Consider the following 25118-nt stretch of genomic DNA (forward strand, 5'->3'; position numbering starts at 1 on the left):
CCTCCTACTTTCCTGTACGGTAAGACAGATTTCTATACCCAACTGAGTGTGTATATTATTCCTTCTTTGAGCTAATTTGATGAGATAAGTTTCACCAACCTTCCCCCTCTGCCATCCATTGTAAAAGCATTTTCTTATCTCTTTTATGTGAAAAGATTTACCCCATTCTACCTCTCCCTTTCCCTTTTTCCTAGTACATTCTCTTCTCACCCCTTAATTTTATTTGTTATGATATCATCTATTCATATTCAACTCATATCTGTACTTTCTGTGTATATATATACTCCTTTTAACTACCCTAAGAATGAGAAAGTTCTTATGAGCTACAAGTGTCATCTTCCCATGTAGGAATGTAAATGATTAAGTTGCTCATTATTTCCCTTTCCTGTTTACCTTTTCATGCTTCTCACAAGTCTTTTATTTGAAAGTCAAATTTATAATTCAGCTCTAGTCTTCTGATCAAGAATGCTTGAAGATCATCTATTTTTATTAAATATCTGTTTTCCTCCAAGAATCATAATCAGTTTTTCTGGGTAGGTGATTCTTACTTGTAATCCTCACTTGTTTGCCCTTCAGAATATCATATTCCAAGCCCTCCAGTCCTTTAATGTAGAAGCTGTTAAAGGTCTTGCTATCCTGACTGTGGCTCTACCAAACTTGAATTATTTCTTTCTGACTGCTCCTTGACCAGCAAACTCTGGAATTTAGTTATAATATCACTGTCAGTTTTCATTTAGAGCTCTCTTTCATGAGGTGATGGGTGAATTCTTTCAGTTTCTATTTTACCCTCTGGCTCTAACATATCAGTGCAGTTTTTCTTGATAATTTTTAAAAAGATGGTGTCTAGACTCTTTTTTGATCATCGCTTTCAGGAAGTACAATAATTATTTTTTAAATTATCCCTCCTGGATGTATTTTCCAGGTCAGTTGCATTCTCAGTGAGATAATTCACATTTTTTACATTCTTTTGGTTTTGTTTTATTGCTTCTCATCAAATCATTAGATTCTATTTGCTTAATTCTTTTTTTTTTAAGGAACTATTTTCTTCTTTTGTACCTTCTTTTTCCATTTGGTCAATTCTACTTTTTAAGTTTTTGTTTTCTTCAGTGAATTTTTTGTGCCTCTTTTTCTTTCAGCCAATTCTGCTTTTTAAGGTTTTCTTTTCCACATTGACTATTTTTATTGCACTTGGCCTAGTCTGTGTTTAAGCTATTATTTTCTTCATTACTCTTTTGTGTGTCTCTTTTACCAAGGTGTTGACCCATTTTCATGATTTTCTTGTATCACCCTCTTTTGTCTTCCCAATTTATCCTCTCCCTCTCTTACCTGATTTTCAAAATACTTTTTAAGCTCTTCCATGGCTTGAAATCAATTGATATTTTTCTTGGAAGCTTTGTATATAGGAGCTTTGACTCTCTTATATTCTTCTGAGTGTGTGTTTTGATCTTCCTTTTAACCATAGCAACTTTCTATGGTGTGAATGCTTCTCTCATTTGCTCATTTTCATAGCCTATTACTTTACTTATAACTCTTTGTGAAAATGAGACTCTGCTTATAGGGTGGAGAGTGCATTGTTCCAAACTTCAGGGGTTTTGTGCAGTCCTTTTCAGAGATATTTCTGGGAACATGTAACTTTTCAGTTCTTCCAGGATGGTATGATCTAAGGAGAAGTATTTACTACTCTCAAAGCCTGTGCTCTGCTCTGTGAATGACCACAAGCATTCTCTTCTGCCTTGAAATTGTGAAGAGGGTTCCCATTCCACTTCAGCCATGAGTTGTCATGCGCTAGTGCTCCTCTTTGCCCTGATACTGCCACTTTGGACTGTGACCTGAATCCAGGTATAGACAAATCAACAAAGGTCTGCATCAGTGCTATTGAAGAGCCCTCTTTAATCTCCTTCTAACCATTTGTTTGACCCCTTCACCATCTGTGGACTGAAAGCTCCATAAGCAGCTTTTGCTACTGCTTATACTGTGGCTCTCAAAGTCTGCACCTAGTTTGCTAGGGCTCAGTCTGTGCTGGCCTGTACTGGAGTATGTATTCACTCTCACCCAGGTTCAACAAAGCTTTCCTGCTGGACTTCAAAGTTGTCTTTGACTGGAAAATTATTTCAGTCCATCACTTTGTAGATTCTGATGCTCCAAGGATTGTTTTAGGGTATCAATTAAAGGTGTTCAGAGGTGCTTGAGGGAGAATTAATGGGTGTTTTTGTCTTTTCTCAGCCATCTTGTCTCCAGGTCATTGCCTCTTAATGAATTTGATTGATTTCAATCTTCTACTTATAGCCCAAATATATATTATTTTTATGAATATTTTCAACTAATCATAAAAAGTATCAAAATAATCTTTCATAGAAATAACAGTGCCATACATGTCATGGAAATGGGATGTTTACATCTAAAGTTGGATCTTTAGTAAAGCAGTATCACTTGAGGTGCCTACATGGAGATTCTTTTCCAATTATTTTCAATGGGGGAGGGGAATCTCCTTTAACTATGTTAACCTAGGAAATATAGAACAAGTGCCTTCAAAAGACATCTTCCCTTTTATCAACAGAACAGTGTTAACAGCTGCAGCTATTGTTCGTTGTACATAGATGATAAATTGAAAGGAAGAGATCTTGTTTCCATTGAGAAAATATAAAGTTGAAATTACTTCTTTATAGTTAGTTTATGTCGCATTCAACAGAGTTGAAGGGCATTATAAATACCGAAACACTCTGCCCTGGTGTAGTCAGTGATAATATCTCTCTTGTGAAAACACCAACATAACATAAAATAAGTTGTACAATGATGTTTTCTAACCCTTGGCTTTGAGATTAGCAAATCCCAACTCATAAATGACTTGTAAATAATTAATTCCAAAATCTGTTCAGCTCCCAGAGCACACAGGAAAGAAAAAGACTTCACTCTGAAAGCAAAACATTTTTTTTTTTATGTTTTACAAAGGCCTGAACCTTTAAAACAGTATAATAGATCAGAGTGGAATGTGATACTAAGAGATGTAGAAAATGAATGGAGTTATACTGAAATGGCTTTTACAAGGTCTCATTCTGCTTTAGTTTACTTTTGAACTGGCTATTAACCAGTCCAAATGTCTAATGTATGCCTGGCACATAGCTAAATTTTAGTCAGTAAGTTCTGTTCTCTACTCCACATATCAGGATAAATCCTGGAATTTGTATATTGCTAGCTGTTTTTAACTCTGCTATTCCACAGTGGGATTATAGCACCATAAGAGCTTAATATTCTCCCATTTAGGTGAGTAAATTAAAATAGGTTTAGTTAGGAGAGGATTTAGCTTCAGTGGTTCTTTGTATATAAACTAAAACATATCACAGCATCTTGGAGTTCATTTTGCAGCATTAGCAACTCTTATTCAGCTCTTCCAATGACTGAATTTTTAATAGAATATGTAGCATGTTATCCCAAAGTTTCCAGGCACTGAAATTGGAGAGTAAAAGAAAAGGCTTGCTACTCTTAAACAGCACATAGGCAATGTTCTCTAACACTGTTTTTGCTAAGAAAGCAAATATGTAGCCCTCATTCTTTAAAGGATTTGCTACATTTTTAGCCTCTAAATTAGCCAAGACTCTTCTATTTGTGCAATGCTATAAAACTCCCAATCTCAATGTCAAGGAAGAAGTTATTGGTTGGAGTAAGTCATGGATCATGGTATCTCTATGTGATGTGTTCATAAATGACTGATCTCAAAATTCAAAATGGCTGCTCAAAGTCTGGCAGCTGCCATGTTTTCTACTCCTCCCCCCAGCCTTCCTCCTCTGCCTTGGGAATGCCTTGCTCTAATTTATGTAGCCAAAGACCTTTCAAAGAACATGTAGTCTAATCCCTACATTTTATATTTAAGGAAATCATGTCTGAGTGTGGTAAAAAATTACTTTCCCAAAATTAATTCAATTTAAAAAAATAAATTAAGAAACCACTCCATAAGAAATGCCATACTATACATTTGTGATGAAGCAAAAGGAAACAATTCTACCTCTCAAAGAGTTTACACAGTCTTATGGGGATGCTAGTGGTATAGAAGTAAATAAATATAAAATACATATAGATTAATACAAAATAAGTCAATAGGGGAAAGTGTGTTAATAACTGCGAAGATCATGAAAAAATATCCTTTTTAGGAGATGATAAAAAGAAATATATTATACCACACAAAAAAATGGTACATAATCTCTCATGAAACAGTAATAAAAAAGACTATTCAGTAGTAAAGGAAAAAAGAAAAACCAGAAATCCAGATTCTTAAAATCTTTAGTTTTTTCTACAACACTATAGTGTTTACAGTCTTGAAAGGAGTGGGATTTAATATTGTTTCCCTCTTCACTTGAAATATTCATGGATGTCCAAGTCATAGCCCTAACTTTTTCATCAGAAGATCCTTCCTGCTAAAATATCTATGCTTCACAAGTAAAGCACCCTTGGTACTGGGAGTGACAACATCTAAAATTGGATCTTTAGTAAAGCAGTATCAAGAGGTGCCTACATGGAGATTCTTTTCCAATTATTTTCAAGGGGGGCAGGGAATCTCCTTTAACTGTGTTAGTCTAGGAAATATAGAACAAGTGCCTTCAAAAGACATCTTTCCTTTTATCAACAGAACAGTATTAACAGCTGCAGCTATTGTTAGTTGTACATAGATGATAAATTGAAAGGAAGAGATCTATCTTGTTTCTATTGAGAACAAAAGTGACAACAAAAGTGCTCCATTAGAAAACATTTATTAGGCACCCACTATATGCCAAATCCTGGAGATAAAAAGGCAAAATTCCTGTCACTTCCTTCAAAGAGCTCAGATTCTAATGGGGGAAACAGTGTGAAGATAAATAGATATATAAAAGACATATGTAGAGTAGAAAGAAAATAACCTGAGAAAAGAAGAATAGCAGCTTGGGAAAGTCTTTCTGCAGAAGATGTGATTTGAATGAAGCTCTGAAAGAAGCCCAGTAAGTTAAAAAGATTGAGGTAAGTATATGTAACTATCAATATTCCTTACCAAAAGCCTTTTTATCATAGATTGCAAGGCTTTAGGAAAAAAGAGCATATTTTTTTTCCATTGAAAAACTAGGGTGATCTCTTCTCTGTGATATATTTGCAACAATGTCACTGTTGCTACGCTAGAAACAAATGATACATGTTCACAATCCATATACTCCCACTTTAGTGCAATACATGTATGTCAAACTTCAATAATATTGAAGTATCTCATAGTGGCATTAAATAAGAAAAAATGAAAGTGGTTGGTAACATGCTTATATGTGAATTAAACAGTATAGCAAAAAAGTTAAATAAAAAATGCCCTGGAGGTGGAACCAAGGTGGCAGAGTAAAGACAGAAACTCATCTGAATTCTACCGAATGCACCTCCAAATAACTTTAAAATAATGCCTCAAATAGAATTTTGGAGCTACAGAACCAATAGAAACTTAAGGTGAAGCAACTTTCTAGCCCAAGACAATTTATGAGATCAACAGGAAAAGTCTGTCTCACCAAGGTAGTGGTAAGGTTAGGAGCCAGGTACAACATAGACTACTCCCTGACAAGTCAGGAGTAAGCCTGGGAAGTGGTTACGTTAGAAGCAGCATCAGCTTCAGGAACTCAGCTCACAGATAGGAAGTGGGCTGTACAATTTGTTAGAAGAAGATTGCAGTGGAACTTTTGCTGGCATTGGGTACAGGATGATATTGCATCACCAATAAAAAGTTCTGGGTCACAGTTCCTGGTTGAAGGGGAAGCCACAGGGGATCACAGTTGCAGGACAGAAAAGACCACTAGTGTTTGCAACTGTAAAAGAGCAGAGACCTAAGTCACATTTCCAGGCAAATAAGGAGGGATAACATTTGCAGGGTCAGAGTTCCACTGTAGAGAAAGTGCTTCTGACTGACCACAGATGAGAGCACAAACTAAAAAAAAGAAGTGACAATAGCCCTCCTTAGAGCATTCCAACCTGGAAGAACCTAACACTTATAAACCCCCAGAACTAATTCTGCAAAAAGCAGCACAAAAAAAAATAATAATATTTGGAACAGTGCCCCCTAAACCCTGGAAGCAGAGGTCACATTTAACATAAAGTAAAAAAAAAAAATCAAGAAATAGGCTAGAAAAATGAGCAAACAGAAAAAAAAGAACCTGAATATAGAAGAGTTACTATGGTTACAGGGAAGATCAAGAGACAAACTCTTAAGAATACATAAAAGTCAAAATAACTATGTGCAAAGCCTCAACTAAATTTATGAATTGGTTTCAGGAAAGCAGAATCCTGGCATGGATCAAAAATACTATGAAAATCATATAAGAGATAGAGAAAATATTAGAAAAAGAAATGAGTGATGCTACAAAATTATGCAAAGAAACTCAATAGCTTAGTAAGAAATAAGCACAAAAATAATAAAGAAAACAATATTTTCCTACTTGACTATAATAAATGCTTAAATTAACTATAAAGATCATATGAAGAAAGATGTTATCTGCATCCAGAGAAAGACATGATAAATAGAATTATGTGTAGAATGATTTTACTACACATGCACATATAGTCTCTGAAGCTGAGATGTGATCGTATGGATCAATTCTCTGCTGCCTGTGCTAATTTTGACCTAATAATTAACCCCAAGAAAACACAGGTTTTCCATCAGCCACCACCACATCATCCATACATGGAACCATCAGTTGCAACAAATGGAGAAGTTTTGAATCTGTCGATAAGTTCACTTACCGTGGTAGTGTACTTTCCAGGCATGTACACATTGACAATGAGGTTGATGAATGCATTGCCACAGCTAGCTCAGTGTTTGGGAAGCTCCAAAGAAAAGTTTGCAAGATAAGAGGTATTAGACTGACTAACAAACTGAAGGCCTACAGAGCCTTTGTGCTGACCTCATTGTTATAAGCTTGTGAAACATGGACAGTCTACTAATGCCATGCCAGGAAACTGAATCTCTTCCATTTGAAGTGTCTTAGGAAGATTCTGAGGATCGCCTGGCAGGAAAAGGTACCAGACACTGAAGTTCTTGCTCAAGGTTAACTGCCAAGCATTCGTTCAAACTATGCTTCACAGAGTGCAGCTCCAATGGGCTGACTGCATTTTTCAAATGCAAAATGTACGCTTGTCAAAAGGACTACCTTATGGAGAACTCACATGGGGCAGGTGATCTCATGGTAATCAGAAGAAGTGATACAAGGACACTCTCAAGGTCTCTCTCAAGAATATTAGATTTGAATGTGTGACATAGGAGACACTGGCATAGGACTGTTCAGCACGGCATGCCCACATCAGAAAAGATGCTGTGATCCATAAGCAAAACAGAACTGGGACAGCACAAAGTAAGCATAGAATGCGTAAATTTGGTATATCCACCCCAAATATTCACATGGACTATCGTGCCCAAGCTGTGGTAGAGCATTCTGAGCTCATATTGATCTGATTAGCCACTGTTGGGACACACTGAAACTTCACTTTATCATGTCATTTTGGTCCTTTTTGTAAATGAAGGACAACAACAAACCAAACAATTAATACATTATAGATATAGATATATAGAGACCATTTGTGTTTAATGGTGGCCAACTCTAGGGTAGTGGGGGAGAGAAGAAAAAAATGAGAAAGGAAATTCACAGGATAACATTGCCATATATTTAAAATAAATAGCAAATTATAAATAGTAGAAAATATTTGTTTTATTCCATAATTAAAAATAAAATGAAATTTTTAAATGTCAATAATAACTTAAGATCAGAATTGGGCAATTTGTTAAATGAAGCATAAGCATTCACTGAAGAGAAGAAATCCTTAAAAATAAGAATTGGTCAAAAGGAAAAAGAGGAATAAGTTTTCACTGAAAAAAATATTCCTTAAAATTTTAGAATTGGGCAATGGAAGCTAATGATCCATTTTACCAAAAAACAATAAAACAAAATCAAAGGAATAAAAAAAAGTAGAAAAAATGTATAATATGTTATTGGAAAAACAACTGCCCTAGAAATTCAATCACAGAGAAATAATGATTATCTGAAAGCCATGATAAAAAAAAAAAAAGATTCTAGACATCATGTTACAAAAGAAATTATCAATGTAAACTTTCCTGATATACTGGAACCAGAGGGTAACATTGTAAGAATCCACCAATTGCCTTCTGAAAGTGATTCCAATGAATTATGGCCAAATAAGAGTTAAAGCATGTTATGGGACATAAAATGAACAATTTGGTTCATAACAAATTAAAAAGATTCTTCAGAAACAAAACCAATGCAGTCAACATTAAAAAGAAATCTGTAAATGGAAAGAATTTATAGCCAGTTACTGTCATAAAGACCTCATTTCTCAAATATATAGAGAACCGAGTCAAATTCCTCAACTGATTATAGTCATGAATATGATATGGATATGGTAAAGACAGTTTTCAGAAGAAATCAAAGCTATATACAGCTATAATAAAAATAAATCTCTAAATAACTATTGATTAGAGAAATGAAAATTTAAAATTACTTTGAAATGCTACCTTAAACCTATCAAACTAGCTAACATGACAGAAAAGGAAAATGACAAATGTTGAAGGAGATGTTGAAAAATTGGGACACTAATACACTGTTGGAGGTCAGTAGTTGGCTAACTGGATAGCCTCCTGGACCTGGAAAGAGAAAAACCTGAGGTCAAATCAAGCCTTAGACACTCACTAGCTATGTGACCCTGGGTAAGTCATTAACCTCATTTATTTTTAAAATTTATTCAGGAAAGGAAATGTCCAACCACTCTCATATCTCAGCCAAGAAAACTCCATACAGGTTCACAAAAAAACCAACATGACTAACTTGCTGAACTACAACAACAATTCAATGATGGTTGACTTGTGAATGGATGCATCCACTCTCATGAGAAATCTGGAACTATAAGCAGGTGGTTATAAACTGTGCATATCCACTCACACATCAACACTAATATAAGGTCTGTCTCTGAAAGAGATCAAAGAAAATGGAAAAGTACCCATCCATACAAAAATATTTATGCTAGTACTTTGTTTGCTTTTGTTGTGGCAAAGAATTAGAAACTGAAGGGATGCCCATCCAGTTGGGGAATAGCTGAACAAGTTGTGGTAAATATGATGGAATACTATTGAGCTGTAAGAAATGACAAGAAAGATGGATTGAGGAAAAAAAAACCACTAGGAAGACTTCAAAGAACAGAAGCAATGCAAAATGAGTGGAACATTATACAGAGTAACAGCAATATTATATGGTGATTAATATAATAATCAACTTAGCTTTTCTCAGCAATACAATGAATGATCCAAGATCATTTCTGAAGGTTTCTATCAACCTCCAGAGAAACAACTGAGGGAATCTGAATGCAGATTAAAGATTATTTTTTAAATTTTATTTTTTTTGTTTTTTTTTCTGTTTTATTTTGCAACATGGCTAACATGGATATATTTTTTGCACAATTACTCATATATTATTTATATCAAATTGCTTGCCTCCTCAAGGAAGAAAGGGAGTAGTGAAGGGATGGAATTTGAAATTCAATTTTTTTTCTATATCTTTTTCACTTAGTATTGTATTTTCCCGCAGTTACATGTAAAAACAATTGTATCATTCATTTTTAAAATATTGAGTTCAAAATTCTTTTCCTTCCTCTCTCCCCACCACCTTCATTGACAAGACAAGCAAGTAGATATAAGTTATACATGTGTAGTCATGCAAAACACTACCCTAAAAGTCAATTGTGAAAGACTAGCTGTATTTTTCTCCATCCTGTTCACCCCTGTCTATTCTATTCTTTCTCTCCTTTTACCCCTGTCCCTCCTCAAAAGTATTTTCCTTCTGACTACCCCCTCCACCAATCTGCCTTTCACTCTTATTATCCCCTTTCTCTTATCCCATTCCCCCACACACACTTTCATATAGGGTAAGAGAGAATTTTACACCCAGTTGAGTGTGCATGTTATTTCCTCTCTGAGCCAATTCTTATACGAGTAAATTTCACTCACTCCCCTCACTTCTCTCCTCTTCCCTTCCACTGTAAACACTTTTTCTTGACTCTTCTATGCAAGATAATTTACCCCATTCCACCTCTCCCTTTCTCTTTCTCCCAGTACATTTTTCTCTCACCCCTTAATTTTATGTTTTAGATATCATCTCTTAATATTCAATTCACACCTCTGTCTCTGTCTGCATATACTCCTTCTAACCACTGTAATGATGAAAAAGGTCTTATGTGTTACAAATATCATCTTCCCATGTAGGAATATAAACAGTTTAACTTTAATGAGTCTATTATTATTTCTCTTTCCTGTTTACCTTTCTGTGGTTCTCTTCTGTCTTGCATTTGAAAGTCAAATTTTCTATTTAGTTTTTATCTTTTCACAAGAATGTTTGAAATTCCTCTGTCTCAAAGAATTTCTATTTTTCCCCTCATTGAATATACTCACTTTTGCTGGGAGGTGACTTTTAGTTGTAATTCTAGCTCCTTTGCCTTCCAGAATATCATATTCAAAGTTCTCCATTCCTTTAATATCAACGCTGCAAAATCTTGTATTATCTTGACTGTAGCTGTAGTTCCACCATATTTGAATTACTTCTTTCTGACTGCTTGCAATGTTTTCTTCTTGACCTGAGAGATCTGGGATTTGGTTATAATACTCCTGAAAATTTTCATTTTGAGATCTCATTCAGGAGGTGATTAGTGAATTTCTTTGTTATCCACCAGTTCTAGTATCTCAGGGGAATTCTCCTTGATAATTTCTTGAAAGATCATGTCTAATCTCTTTTTTTATCATTGCTTTCATGTAATCTAAGAATTTTAAAATTATCCTTCTGAATCTATTTGACAGGTTAGTTGCTTATCCAGTGACATATATTTTTTCATTCTTTTGGTTTTGTTTTATGATTTCTTGATTTCTCATAAAGTCATTAGCTTCCATTTACTCCATTTTAATTTTTAAGGAATTATTTTCTTCAGTGAGCTTTTGGACCTCCTTTTCTATTTGGCCAGCTTGACTTTTTAAGACATTCTTCTCCTCATTGGCTTTTTGCACCTCTTTTACTATTTGGCCTAGTCTGTTTTTTAAGGACAAGCAGTTAAAAAACAGAAAGTATATTGTAAAGGTCAGTGAACTTATACAGAGTCTTACATGTTTCTCCATTTGTTATAACCAACGACTCCATATATAGATGGTGTGGTGCTGGCTGGTGAAGAACCTGTGTTTCCTTGGTATTTATCATCAGGCCAAAATTAGCACAATGAGCAGACATTTTATCCATACTTTGTTTTATCTCAGTTGCAAAGACTGTATTGCATGCAAAATCATCTAAGAACAGAAAGCCATGCACCTCTACTTTAGTTTTGGTTTATAGCCTTTTTCAAGTTAAATAATTTACCATCAGCATAGTAGTAGACCTTGATGTCATTTTTGATGTCATTGAAGGCATCTGACAACATTGCTGAAAATACTATAAAGCACATGAGCACACAGCCTTGCTTCGTTCTATTTGTGACTGAGAAAGTGTGAGAGTATCATGCGCTATCCAGAACCTGTGCACGCATGCCATCATGAATTTAAGTGAGAAAGAGTTGTGTGAATTTTTTGCCCTCACTCTCTCTTCTGGAGTCATCTCCAGTAGCAAGAAAGTCAGGATGATTAGTGATGACTCAGGATACAGTGGATGACCTTGACATCTTCAGTGTCTAACTAAATTCTCCACCTTGCACAGCACCTGCTTCAATGACCTTCATGGCTGTTATAACAAATTGTTCTCCTCCACTCATTCTACTGGGGAAAGTCTCCAATGATTGAGGTAGATACCCTGGTAAATCACAGATCCCTCAGTTACCCTTAACCTGGTTTACCAGTGGGTGGCTGCTACACATACTACAGCTTCTTGGAGCCACAGGTGAGAGTTGAGTGAATTGGTTAAACGTCAAAGGTAGAAAGGAGCCTAGAAACCTCAATAGCTCTCACACCACAGGTCTCCCTAAACACATGCTGTGGTTCACCCTACATGCTACAGGTCATCTTGATCCCCCTACTAATCTTCATCTTACCCAGATTCCATTCCAGTTATTCTTCTACTTCATTGCTTCATTTCATAGATATAATATACTGGATACCTCCAAGTCATCAATATATATTGTCACTTGAGTCTCTTGGATTTGGGCCACCATCTTCCCCACTCAACTAAAGTTTCTCTATCATACAACACCAGAAACTTCTTAAGCATCAGATCCAATTAGCCTTTTTCAGATATCTTCCATGATCTCTCTGCAGCTTTTGACATTATTATTCCATCTTATCAGCCTTTTTTAAAAATTATTTTATTTTCAGTTTATGGAACAAAACAAGCATTTCCATAAAAAAGTACAATTAAAAATATGATTGCAAATGAAACTGCAAATCTATCATGTATAACTTACTATTCCTTCCAGATATAAAACAGTTATCATGTAAATTTCCTTTTTTCCCTTTTTCCCTTCCCTTCACCCCATCCTAGAGATAGCAACCATTGGATAGCATTGGACACACACACACACACAAACACACACACACACACACACATGCACACATGCACAAATATAATATATATAGATATATGTAAGATTATTCAATACGTATTTCTATTCATCAGTTATTTCTCTGGATGCAGATAACATCTTTATATGACCTTTATAGTTACTTTGGGAATTTATAAAAGTCAAAATAACTTGTTCTCTCAAAGTTGCTTTTAAAACAATATTGTTGGTGAGTGTGTCTCCTTTGCCGGTGGTCCAGCCCCCCTCCCTAGTTTGGCGGGCAGACACTACCACCACCACTGCTGACAGAATGAGTTTCCTGAAGAGTTTCCCACCACCCAGCCCAGAAGATGGGCTTAGGCAGCAGCAGCCCAACACCAAAGTGGTGCTGGATGGCAGGGGCCTGGGCACTGGCATCCTCTACATCGCCGAGAGCTGCCTGTCCTGGTTAGATGGTTCTGGTATAGGATTTTCACTGGACTGTCCCACCATTAGTTTACATACTGTCTCCAGAGACCTAAATGCCTATCCACAGGAGCACTTGTGTGTTATGGTCAATGCTCGATTTGGAGAAGAAGAACCAAAAGAACTAAAAGAAACTGCAATGGCAGAAGGGGAAGAAGATGAAGACAGTGATGAAGATGTTGGGCCAATTGCTGAGTTCAGATTTGTACCAAGTGATAAGTCAGCACTGGAAGCATTGTTTGCTGCAATGTGTGAATGTCAAGATTTACATCCAGATCCTGAGGATGAAGATTCAGATGATTATGATGGAGAAGAATATGATGTGGAAGCACATGAACAAGGACAGGGGGATATCCCTACATTTTACACCTATGAAGAAGGATTATCTCATTTAACTGCAGAAGGACAAGCCACTCTGGAGTAATTGGAAGGAATGCTTGCTCAGTCTGTGAGCATCCAATGTAACATGGCTGGAGTAAAGACAGAAGACTCAGTTAGGGATTATGAAGATGGGACGGAGATAGATACCACACCAACTGTTGCTGGACAATTTGAGGATGCAGATGTTGATCACTGAAGATTACTCATGCTGAGAATAGATTCCACATATTACTGAAGGAGGGAACTTTCTATCTTTCCACAGGGGAAAGGCAGAGAAGAAACGTCTTTTTCCCCTCTGCAAAAATGACCTAAACCAGTTCTTTCTTCAGACAGACTTATATTGAGGCCATATGAATCACCCCCAGCAGAAACTTAGTCTTTATTAACAGAAATGACTGAATTCACCCAAGAGGATATTTGTAGCTTATTGACTCAAGAATCCTATGCCCAGTTGCAGAATCTAGGCCTCTAAATTCTCCTCTCACAGTATTCATCTTCCAAAAGGCAGGAGGCCCACATGGTGCAGGGGTGTGGTAAAGAATAGGAGGTGGGAGGGTGTGCAACCAGAATATGCCATATACATATATACATACATACATCCACACACGTGTGTGCACATGTGTACAATAGCACTTGCTCCTTGAGAAGAGGAGATTAAGAGGTCTCAGAGACTTACCTCTGCTCTTTTGTGCTCTGGATCAATCAGGTAACTACCCATAGGGAATATCAAAGCCTGATTAGCTTATTCTTACATCTATGAGTAACCTAATTAACTATTCTACCATGTTCCACCAACCTCCATTAACATAAGCTGGGAGCTTCTGACAACCTTTTGCTATTTTCACAGTTCATTTTTAGTCTGAAAAATGATTTTTATAATTCTGGTCTGTTGTGACAAATTGGCCTCAAAAGCTATCCATTCTTAGATTCCTCTGAAGATTTAGAGAGGCTGGAATACGTTCCTTAAAATACTTAAGATGAAAATACTTTTGTCTTTGTTACAGCTAAATAAATAAAATTAGGTTTTATATGTTAAAAAAACAATATTGTTGTTACTATAAGCATTATTCTCTTTGTTCTGCTCATTTTACTCTTCATTTTTTCATGCAAGTCTTTCCACATTTTTCTACAATCATTGAGCTCATCACTTTTCATACCACAGTAATATTCCATCACAACCATATACAACAAATTGTTCAACCATTCCCCACTTGATAGGATCCCTGTAATTTCTAGTTCGTTGTCACCAAAAAGAGAGCTGCTATAAACATCTCATTCACATTCAAAGTTATAATTCTTTGTGTGAATTTCCCTCCATCCTATTTTTACTCAGTATTTTCTTTCTCAATCTTTTTGCCCTGTCCTTGTTACCTTTTCTTATCCAGCAGCTCTCCCACATACCACTTCACCCACTCCTTCAAGAGTCCCTCCTTCCTCTACCCACTGTCAATCTCAATTCACACACCCGTAACAGTAAGCACCTCAATACACTAAGGGGGCGGGGGGACTGCTACCACAGGTTCTTAGATCTGCATTAATAAAAGAAAAGGCAACTTTTGAGGGATTTACAATCACCTTAATCAATCACATGTATTATTGCTTTAACTAAGCACATATATCATTCACCTACTTCGGGGGAGTCAGCACACTGAACTTCAAAGAAAATACAGACAAATCAAAGATAAACAGACATGGCTTCCTTTGCCTGATCACCAAAAGACAGGTTCAACTTTCTGACCATAGTTACCAGAGAGGGAAGCACCAATATTTGGGTTTTTCAAGGGGGGGGGGGGGGAATACTTAGAAGCTTCCCAGAGTCCTCATCTGGCCAAACAAACACTTCCACTAAGCCCCAAAGTAAAACCTCAAACTCAGACTATTTATACCTTTTTTAGAACCAGAGGGCATGCCAACCCTTGAGAACCTGTGCCTCATTAACAAAAGACATGGGCTTTCCCACAAATCTTCCCTAATCAAACTCCCCTTAAGGGCCAGCCCCACCAGTGGGTGGGAGAGATCTTTAATCACATTAAAATAATTATCAACACAAATGCATAACAATACAAAAGCAAAGACTGTTTCTAGTTAAAGAAACTCTTGTTTCTGTACTTTACCCCTAGTAAAGACTCTTGATTGATAAAGGTAAGATTCAATCAGGCACTTGATGATGCTAAAACAAAGAGCAAAAGATCCCATTTTGCTTGCCATCATAATACTCCACCAAAATCTCTCCATCTTCTTCCCCCACCCTCCAAAATCTCAATCCACACACCCCTTTAAAGTCCCTTTCTCACTCTTTCCCCCAGTTTTCTCACCTTTCTACATGTTAGTAGACTTTCATACCCCTTCAAATGTACACTTTGTTTCCTCTTCAATTCAATGAAAACAAGGTTCCAACATCACCAGCCCTCAACTGCCTCCTGTTTCCTCTGTATTTGTTCCTCCTTTCACAACCTGTTTTTATAATATAATTACTCTCTTTTACTTTTTCTACTCAATTTTGTTTTTAGAATCACTCCATCATATACAACTCAGCTCCAACCTTTCTTTCAAACTATCTTAGTAGTGACGAGTTTTTAAAATACTGATAACATTTTCATATACATAATAAGTAGATAGTTTTACCTTAATGAGTGCCTTATAATTAGTGTTTAATGTTTCCCTTATATTTCTTCTGGATTTCATATCATTTCTTTTTTCATTGAGTTCTAATCTTTTTGTTACACACTTGAAAGTCTTTCAATTTGTCAAATGTCTTATTTTTTCATTCAGAATTATACTCATCTTTGATGTGTAAATTCTTCTTGGATGCGACCCCTGATCTTTTGCACTTCAAAATAAGTTTTCAGAGACTTGTAGTCTTTTAGAATAGAAGCTGCTAGCTCTTGTGAAATCCTAACTGTTTTTCCACAGTATTTAAATGTTTTCCGCCCTTGTTGATTGCAATATTTTCTCCTAACTTGGGAGTTTCGAAACTTGGCCATGATATTCCTGTAAATTTTTGTCCTGGGATCTTTTTTCAGATGGCGATGTGTAGGTTTTTTTCCTATTTCTTCTTTACCCTCTTTTCTAGAACTTTAGGACAATTTTCCTTAATTTCTTGTAATATTGTGTCAAGATTTACTTTTATAACTTTCAGAGAGTCTGATAATTCTTATATTGTCTCCCTTTAATCTGTTCTCCAGATCAGTTATTTTTCAAATGAGATGCTATAGATTCTATTCTATTTTTTCAGGTTATATTATTTATTGATATCTCACAACGTCATTCAATTCTCTTACCCAATTCTAGTTTTTAAGCAGTTATTTTCTTCCCAAAGCTTTTGAACCTCTTTTGCCAATTGTTTAACTGTTTTCATAATTTTCTTGTTTTGCTCTTGTTTTTTTCTTAATTTTTCCTTCAAACTCTTTTATTTGATTTTCAATTCTTTTTTTTTTTTTTTTTAGTTCTTCCAAGAACTCTTCTTGGACCTGTGATCATTTGATGTTACTCTTTGTGGTAGTAGTAAGCTTTTCTTTCTTTTTTTTTTTTTTTTAACTTCACTACCTTTCTCTGAATATCAACCCAGATCTTGTTTTATACCAAAGCACCTATCTATGGTCAGGTCCTTTTCCCTTCACTTACTCATTTTTATTTTGTTTTTTTTCATTTTAGTAGCTTATTATAGTAATCAGATTTGAATCCGAAATTGTGACTAATGTTGCCCTAAATCTCAGGTCTTCCTGGCTGTTATTTTCTGGATTCTGTCCAAGGACTTAACCTCAGGGATTCTTCTTCTTTCCCCAGCTATAGTTAAGGTTTCCAACAACATTGTCCTCAAAATATTCTTGCTTCCCATGGTACACATTGCCTGTAGGTGTGTTTACTCCTACTCACCCACAACTGCAGTCTGGGAACACTTCTGTTCAATAACTCTAGGCCAGACTGAGTTCCTTAGATGAAAGTTTGTGAAGTAAAATTTCCTGAGAGAGTGAGTGAGGAGAAAGTTGAGGTGAAGTTTGTTGAGGCCTGGTCCATTCCCCAGTGGAGCTACCCTCATGTTCTTCTGCTTGTTGATTAAGTGATATTTACCTGTAGGTGTCTATAATTTACTCATGTCAAACCTCAGTCCCTAGAAGTCCTGGGTTTTTTGAGGTCCTCTTAAGTTGTTCTAGGACAGCTTCTTTAGCCCTTTATGTTAATTTCATGGCAATTTTCTATATTTTTGTGGAAGAAGTCAGGAGAACCTGGAAATTTCTGACCAATTCTATCATCTTCCCAGAATGTCCTCCAGCATAACTCTTAATATTAGCCATCTATTTAGTATTCTGCACATACACTTTGACCAGTCAATTTCACTACTAGGTCTATACCTCAAAAAGATCAAGGAAAATATAAAGGACTAATATGTACAAAATATTTTAGCACCTTTTCAGTGGTAGAAAATAGCTGGAAACTGAGGGGATGTCCATCATTTGGGGAATGATTACATATATTATGATATATGAACAAGATGGAATACTACTACTATGCTGCAATAAATGATGTCAGGAGATAATTTCAGAAAACATGAGAAGACATGTATGAAATTATGCTGAATAAAGAGAATATTGAATCCAGTAATGGCAATACTGTGAAGAAAATCAGCTGTGAAGTGCTAAGTAGTGCTAAACAATACAGTGATCTAACATAATTCTGAAAGATTCACATTAAAAATGTTACCTACTCCCAGGTAGAGAATTGATGGATTTAGAGTATAAATTAAACTATATTTATTTTTATATTTGTGTGTTTGCTTTGGGGGTGGGGCAGGCCTGATGCAGAAATATGTTTTGCATAGTTTCACATGCATAGTTGATATTGTAGTTCTTGCTTTCTTAATAGGTGGGTAAGGGTAGAGGAAGGCATTTGAGTTTAAAACAAGAATTTGAAACAAAATAACAATAAAATAAAATTTTAAAATAAATGATATATACAAAATAAATATACAAAGATTAATGTAAATTGATAAAACAAGTTCCAGTTTGTGGACTGGGACACTACTGTGCTGTATTGGCGTATATTCAATTTATTCTCTAGAATGATTCTATGACTTGACAGCTTCACTAACAGTGTGTTAGTATACCTGTTTTGACAAAACATGCACACACACACACACACACACACACACACACACACACACACACCACAGCTGAAGAAGCATGTTATAAGAAGCATAAAAATCCACTAAAGAAAAGAACTGCTTAAGAAGCAGAATTGGCTGCATTAGGGGCGTGTGGGAGAGATATACAAAATTCACTGGAGAAAAGAAGTCCTTAATTCCTTAAAAATTAGAATTGGGCAAGTAGAAGCTAATGACTACATTAGACATTAAAAAAAATAGGAGAGCAGAGCCAAGATGTCATAATAGAAGCATGGATCTATCTGAACTCTCCCCCAAACCCCCTCAAAATAACTGTAAAAAATGACTCTAAAAAATTCTAGAGTATCAGAAGCCACAAAATGACAAATTGAAACAGATTTTCAGTCCAAGACAATCTGGAAGGCTGACAGGAAGGGTCTATTTCACAGAGCTTGGAGCAGAGCATGGTTCAGTGTGGGCCACACTGGCAAAGAGCAGAATAGAACAGGCCTCAGGGTGGTGAATCATTGACAGCTATAGCAGTTTCCAGGCTTCTCAACCCACAAACTTCAAAAATAGTTTCAAAGGTCAATGGGAAAGCTTTCTTATCAGGGTGAGAGAGGAACAAGGTCTAGCCCCAGCCTCAGTGTGGTAGCAGTCACTGCTGAAGCAGTGGCTTCTTCTCAAGCTCTCTATCTACTGAGGGTGGGGGAATCAAGAAGTCGTTCTAGATCTCAGTTCTGGATGGCGATACTGGGGTGAGGGGGAGGGCTGGCATGAGAGAATTGTGGCAGCAGTTGAGAGGGAATACTACTTGCAGTTCCAGGGCAGAAAAGAGTGCTTGTGTTTTTTCATAGATCAGAGTGTAGGTCAGGCAAGGAGTAAATACCTCTCCTTTGATCATACCGCTTTGGAACAACTGAGAATTTACAAGTCCCTAGAGATATCTCTGAAAACAGCTGCATAAAACCCCTGAAACTTGGGGCAGTACACCTTTCACTTAACAAAGAACTCAGAAGTCAAGTAATTTGCTGGGGAAATGACCAAAAAGGGGGAAAAATAAGACCATAGAAGGTTACTTTCTTGGTGAAAAGGTATTTTCTTATGATAAAAAAGGTCAAAGCATACAACCAAAGCAAGACAGTAAGGCCAAGGCTCCTATACCCAAAGCCACCAAGAAAAATAGGAAATGGCTTTAGGCCATGGAGGAACTCAAAAAAGGATTTTGAAAATCAAATAAGAGAACTAGAGGAAAAATTGAGAAGAGAAATGAGAGTGATGAAAGAAAATCATGAAAAACGAGTGAACTCCTGGATAAATAAGACCCAAATGAATGATGAAGAAAATAACACTTTAAAAAATACACTAATCCAAATGGCAAAAGACATCAAAAAAACCATTGAGGAGAAGAATGTCTTAAAAAGCAGAACTGGACAAATGGTAAAGGAGGTTCAAAAGCTCATTGAAGAAATTAATTTCTCAAATATTAGAATGGAGCAGATAGAAGTTAAAGACTTAATGAGAAGTCAACAATTTTTAAAATAAAACCAAAGTAATGAAAAATAGAAGACAATGTGAAATATATCAGGGAGAAAACAACTGACCTGTAAAATAGATTCAGGAGGAATAATTTAAAAATTATTGGACTACCTGAAAGCTGTGATAAAAAAAAAAAAAGCCTAGATGTCATCTTTCAAGAAATCTGTCTTACCCTTCAGAAAGATAGGAGGGAAGGAGATAGGAAAGGGAGGATAATAGAAGGGAAGGCAGATTGGGGGAAGGGGTAAACAGAAGCAAACACTATTGTAGGGGGACAGGCCAAGGGAGAGAATGGAATAAATGGAGGGCAAGATATGACAGAGAGGAAATGTGTTTAGTCTTTTGCAACATGACTGTTATGAGAGTGTTTTGCATGGCTGCATATGTGTGACCTATATCAAACTGACTGCTTTCTCAATGAGGGTGAATGGGGAGGGAGGAAGGGAGAGGATGTAGAATTCAAAGCTTAAAGTTAAAAATTGTTTTTGCATGCAATTGGGAAACAAGTTGTACAGGCAATAGGGTATAGAACTCTATCTTGCTCTACAAGAAAATAGACTGGAGGGGAATGGGAGAAGGGGGTAATAGAAGAGACAGTCAGTTGGGGAAAGGGTTGGTAAGATGCATGCTATCCTGGGGTGGTGGAGGGGAAAGATGATAAGAAAATCTGGAATTCAAAATCTTGTGGAAGTGAATGTTGAAAATTGATAATAATTATATTTAAAAATAAAAAACAAAAAATCAAAAGAATCATTAGAAAAAAACTGATCTGGAAAAATACATCAAGGAGGGATAATTTAAAAAAAGTTGGACTAACTAAAAGCTCGGTTAAGAAAAAGGTCCTAGACATCATCTTTGAAAAATTATCAAGGATAGCTTCTCTTTTTTCCTAGAACCAGAGGTCAAAATATAAATTGAAAGAATCAACCAATCACTTCCTGAAAGAGATCCCCAAAAGCAAATTCCCAGGAATATTACAGCCAAATTCCAGAGCTCCCAAGTCAATGTGAAAACATTGCAAGCAGACAGAAAGAAATATTTTTAATATAAAATTATTTTATATGTTTTCAGTATTCGACAGTCACTTCCATATGGCTTAGATTTTTCCCCTCCCTCTCCCTTATTCCCCCCTTCCTCCCTGCTCCCTCCCTGAGATGGTGTACAATCTTAAATAGGTTCTAAACATACATTCCTATTAAATACATGCTACATAGAAGAATTAAACTGAATGGGAGAAACCATAAAACAAAACAAAATACAAAAGAAAATTGTTTGAAGAAACATTTAAAATATTGTGAAGTTACACTCAGGATTACACAGGATTTAGCAGCTTCTAGTTAAAGGGATAGGATCGATTAGAATGTGATATTCCTTAGAACAAAGGATCTAGGACTAAAATCAAAAGTCACTTCTTCAACAAAACTCAGTTTAGTGCTTTAGGCTGTAGAAAGGGCATTCAGTGAAATAGGATGCTTTCAAACATTTTTGATGAAAAGCCTAGGGTAGAGGAAGAAGAAAAAAAACGACTTTCAAATGCAAAGACTCCAAAAAGCAGAAAAATTTAAGCAGGAAAGAGAAATCACAATAGATTCAATGAGGTTAAAATATTTATGTTCCTATATGAGAATATGATACTTTTGACTCCTAAGAATTTTATCATTATTCAGGAAGTTAGAAAGAATATATGTACATATGGAGCGAGAGAGAGAGAGAGAGAGAGAGAGAGAGAGAGAGAGAGAGAGAGAGAGAGAGAGAGAGAGAGAGAGGCTTGAGTTGAATACAATGGGATGATATCTACAAAGTACAAATAATTGGTGAGAATGAAGAGTGCCCTGGAAGAAAGGAGAAGGAAGAGGTAAAATAGGGCAAATTATCTCACATAAAAATGATGGAGATAGGAGAGAGTGCTTGAACAATACTTTCATTGGAAATGGTTCAAAGAATAACATACACACTAATTTGGGTATAGAAACATATCTTACCCAACAGAAAAGTAGAAAGTGGAGGGGAGAAGAGAAGAGGTGGGGCTCACTGGAGGGAGATCAGATTAGGGGAGGTGGTAGTCAGAGGCAAAACACTTCTGAGGATGAACAGGGTGAAAGATAGCACAGGATAAATGGGGGAAATGTGATGGATGGAAATACGTAATGAGTAACTATAACTTTGAAAAAAAATTTCTCTAATAAAGGTCACATTTCTGAAATATACATAGAAAAGAGTCAAATTTATAAAAAAAAAAAAAATTAGGAGTCATTCCCCAATTGGTAAATGGTCAAAAATATTTGAATGTGCAGTTTTCACACAAAGTAGCTCACATTTCTTTTGCCATTTTCCTCTACTCCTCTTATTTATTTTAAGATCATTTTAATCTCATTCTTTACTTCTTTTAGGAATTTTTGTTGGGTTTGTGTACAATGTTTATTTTCCTTTGAGGCATGCTTTTGGTATTGTTCTTAATGACCTTCTGAATGTCATGCAAATTTTCAAGCAATAAATTTTCTGAAGTTCTTAGATAATCCTCAATTTCAGAATAACTTCAGGGGAGTTAAGGCTTTCAATACTTATTGACCTAGAAAGTACAAACATCCCCAAACATACTGTTATACAAACTCAGTCAAGAAGAAACATTGTCTTGTACTTTAAAAAAAAATGTCACTTGCTAAAAAAAAAAAAAAATCCAAAAAAACTAGAAAAAGAACTAGGTCTTGGGGACAAAGAGACACACTCAGAACTTCCGGCTACATATGATCTTTACCAAGGGGCCAGAGTACATGTATCATGAGATCTCACCTGAATTTTTACTCAGTCCCATCTTTCCTATTGCACAAGTGTTCATGGAGGCTCCTGCTCTTTTTCCTATTCAATTCATTTTCAAATTGCTGCTGTAATTATCTTAAATATTTGCATATCTGTTCCCTTCACTCTTCCAGGAAATAAACCTTTGGTTGTTCCCTAACAACTTCCAAAGTCAAATGCATGATGTTCTCACATCTCCATTCCTTTGCTTAGGCCATTATATATATTTTAAAAACACTTCTCTCTTCCTGCCCCAACTTTCTTAACATTTAAATCCCAAATCAAATACAATTTTCTTCAGTAGATTTTCTCCTGCTTCCTTGAAGAAAAAAAAACAGAAATAATTCTTTTAGGTATCAGAATGCAATGACCACAGTAAAAGGTGCCGCAGAAAACCATCCTAAAATATTTTCCAAGGGTATTTGATAATCAGTTCCTCCCAAAATCCATTTTTAATCATATCTATATCTGTAAATTGTTTAAAATTATTTGGCTCCATCTCATAAACTAGTTGTTAGAGGCATATTCTGGAAGGTAAGGATCCAAGTGAAATTGACATTGACATTCTAGTCATTAAGTTTCAGATAAGCAGTTGTAGCTACTTCCTTAGATATTTAAGAAAGGGTTAGATACCAATCTACTCAACATGACATTGGTAACATATCCTTCGGAGAAGGAAGATGGAATAGATCCAATTATATCCCTTCTATCCTTTAGAATGAGAGGTAAGATACTATCTGGAAGTCAGGAATACAGGATTAATTCATCAGTGTTTCCTTGATCTTTTCTTCGAGTTGTCTTTAAGCAGAAAGTCTTAGATTAAAAAGCCCTTGGAAAAGGTCAAGGGTTTATTTTTAAGGTGAATTAAAGATTCCTCTTTTAAATCCCATGTGTTCTTCACCTTGTCATACCAATGATGATATATCTATATAGACATACGTCTATACAGAGACTTGAATATAGTCAGAATGAAATGAGACATTAGACTATCTGGGTAACTCTAAAGATGAAAAAAACCAAAAAAAACAATTTTTACCTGAAAGATTCATATGATAAGAGATATCTCCCCTCTTCATTCTTTTAAATTACCTGTATAGTTACTTATCTTCCCCTCTTTACTTCATGTGCACAGATATTGTTCCGGGAAAACTTTCCAATATCAGATAAATCATCTAGGATGTTCACCTCATGGTGATCATACTAAAAATGATCAATGAAGACCCTCACATGTTCACAGTAACTGAAAGCTTTGGCAAAGATAATGAAGATTCTAAAGTAATTTAATTTACTGTGTCATGACCCTTCTGTAAAGCATAAAAAAGAGTGGGCATTTAGCAATTATCATATTACCTTGTTTAATGCAGAAAGCCAGACTGAATAATTCTGTCTGAAGGAAAAATATTTTGATCTAAATTATGCCTTTTGGCTGTAATATTCACCAAATGGATAAACTAGCTAAGCACCCTCTGGAGTTTTCTACAAACTCTTCCCAAATGTGTTGAATGCATTCCCTCCTTGAAGCTACCTCTTATATAGTGTGTGTGTGTGTATGTTTATGCATATATATATATATATGTTTATACATATATACACATATATGTAGTATGTACACATATACACATTTCATTTTTATCCTCTCTCATACCTCTCTACAGCAAGTAGGTCCTTATTAGATAATTGAACTGAATCTTATTGCATATGCTGTGGTATGAAAGGTAGCAATAGAATAATGGATCCAAGATTGCATTTATAGCTAAAAATTCTGGGTTCGAATCTTGGTCCTGCGATTTACTATTTGTTTGACCTTTCTGAGCCTCAGTTTCCACATCTGTGAATATGAAGGTACATGAATTAATCTCTCTCATTCCCTTTCAGTTTTAGAATTCTCTGACTTCCACTTAACTTTGTTCTAAGAAGAGAAAAAGTTACAAGACCTGCTTTATGGTGAGGTAAACTGTGCTGAAGTACTTGAGAAGCTTTGATGTGGAAGAACTAAATTTTTTTCTATGTAACTTCAGAGGTCAGACTAAGGACCAGTGGGTGAGAGTTCAAGGAAGGCAGAATTTGGCTCCATGCACAGCAGAACTTTCTAACAATGTAAGCTGTCTAAAAAATGATGGTCTGTAATCATGATTTCAAAAGCCTGATGATGAAGCATCCCTCCCACCTCATGGCAGAGAGCTGATGATTTCAGATACAGAATCAGACATGCATTCTCAGGCATAACCAATGTGTTGATTTGTCTTTTTTGACTATACTTATGTATTATGAGGGAGGGATTCTGCTTAGAGGTTAGGGGGTGTATAAATGGGTA

The 25118-nt window shown here is 35.8% G+C and overlaps 1 long non-coding RNA gene and 1 pseudogene across 1 annotated transcript in view; one reads left to right on the forward strand and one right to left on the reverse strand.

The window, feature by feature from the left end:
• LOC140505347 (uncharacterized) overlaps positions 1 to 25118 on the reverse strand; it is a 73996-nt gene that overhangs the window by 40633 nt on the left and 8245 nt on the right. The window lies entirely within an intron of this gene.
• On the forward strand, positions 12833 to 13588 carry LOC140508944 (methylosome subunit pICln pseudogene; annotated as a pseudogene).

Source organism: Notamacropus eugenii, chromosome 5, assembly GCF_028372415.1.
Source record: "Notamacropus eugenii isolate mMacEug1 chromosome 5, mMacEug1.pri_v2, whole genome shotgun sequence".
Lineage (NCBI taxonomy): Eukaryota > Metazoa > Chordata > Mammalia > Diprotodontia > Macropodidae > Notamacropus > Notamacropus eugenii.